We start from the raw sequence: 2,083 nt of genomic DNA, 5'->3' as shown, positions 1-2,083 counted from the left end.
CAAACCTCTGGCACAGCTTACCACCCTTGTTAATTATTTTACCTTGGAACACCTCAGCTTTTGAGGTACAATGCATGACTATGACCATTGTCAACAGGCAATGACACAAAACACCTGTTGTCTTTGGCAAAGACCAGCTGAGCAAATGCTTAACTCAGAAGCCTGTTATAGTTTTTGTACAAACAAATTACATCATTGCTGACCCAGGAGTCTCCCAACCAGGCTAAAGAGTGTTTTCGTTGGTGAGGGTGACTGTGTGCATATGACAGCTGTGTGTCTGCCTCACTTGGCATGAGAGAACTCTGCACAGAGTGAAGTGGCACAAAAGTCTCCCTGTTTCAGGGCTTTCTGAGGCCATCCAGCAGAGCCCATGGAAAACATCTTGGCAAGGAGGCAGACATTCTGAGAAGTCCAGGCATGCAAAGCCTTTTGCCATGGTGAGGGAGACACAGGAAATCAGGCAAGGTCATGTGGTCCTAGGAAAATAGAAGTCTACTGAGTGGCTTCCATGGACTGGATAGAGAGGCAGATGTTTCGCTTACCTTTCTCATTTACTTTATAACCCATGTGTGCTCAGCTGCACGCTATTATTACTCTGGCTCCACCTTACGCCAGCCCTTCACAGAGCCACCTCTACAGCAATAGTGAGTATATAGATTTTATCACAGACTCCGAGGGGGCACAGAAGGGACATTTATATAGCAGGCCACTTGTAAATTTTTATCTTCAAGAATTCTATTGCATGACATGGATACTATAGTTAATAGCAAGGTATTGTATTCTTTGCTAAGAAAATAGATGTTTTTGTTCTCACCACAAAAAGATAAGTATGTGAGGTAATACACATTTAACTAGCTCAACGTTACCATTTTATAATGTATATATATTTCAAAACATTATGCTGTACATGGTAAATACAGTCAACCCTCCATATCCATGGGTTCTGCATCCACAGACTCATTAAACTACGGATAGGAAATATTTTTTAAAATTCTATTTGTACTATACATGTACTGACCTCTTTATTTGCTATCATTTCCTGAGCAATACAATCTAGAAATTATGTACATAGCATTTAAAGTATGTGAGAAGGTATACATAAGCTATATGCAAATACTATGCCATTTTATTTAAAGAACTCGAGAATTCAAAGAATTTGGTATCCATGGGTAAGTCTGGGTATCAAGTAAAAACTGTACCTACAATTTTTATTTGTCATAAAGAAATTATAAAAAATATCTTAACCTAATGCCTCTATGGCCTTCTCCCTTCTCTCTCCATTCTTTCTAACTTCTCTTCAGCAGTCTCTCTCTGTCTCTGTCTCTGTCCCATACACAGATTCTTTAAAATCTCAATACATATCTCCCCGTGTCACTTGCCTAACCCATATACAAAGTCTGAAACTTAGCCAAAAAAAAAAAAAAGGAATATCCAATTACTCCTCAGGCAGGACACTTGTGAGCCTTATTTCATCTCATTAATTCATTTAACAAATAATTGTTAAGTTTCAAGCACCTATTTGGGTGCAAGAGATTAGCAGGAAACATGACAGACAAAAAAATCTCTGCCCTCATGTAGTTCCCATAATCCCTATAGCAGTCCATTTTACATACAGTAAACCTGAGGTTCAGGGTCAGTTTATCCCACAGAATCCAATATGTGGAGCCCAAGAGGAAAATAAAGCCTAGAAAAAGCAGCTGGCAAGATCCACTCAGGGTTTCAGGGGCCCTGCCAGCATCCTGGAGTTTGTAGTTAAAGTGGATACCCAGAGCCTGGAGAGAAAGGGATTCAAGTGTCACATGACCAGAACAACCTGTGGAAACAAGTAAGTCTGGGTTCAGGTTGTAGCTCAGCTACTTACTTGGGCTAATTACTTAGTTCTAAGTCTTAGTTTCTCATCTGTAAAATGAGAATAAAAATTAAAACTTATCTTATAGACTTTGAATATAATAGATACACACACACACACACAAAACTCTCATAGCCCTATGCTGTACCAAACAACACATGTATATATCATGTAGCACAGAATAAGTATTTAGTTATTATTTATATGTATTTAGTATAAGTATTTATTTATTAT

The sequence above is a fragment of the Chinchilla lanigera genome, unplaced genomic scaffold (assembly GCF_000276665.1).
Source record: "Chinchilla lanigera isolate Chin_1 unplaced genomic scaffold, ChiLan1.0 scaffold00013, whole genome shotgun sequence".
Classification (NCBI taxonomy): domain Eukaryota; kingdom Metazoa; phylum Chordata; class Mammalia; order Rodentia; family Chinchillidae; genus Chinchilla; species Chinchilla lanigera.
Note: the sequence above shows the minus strand (reverse complement) of the source record.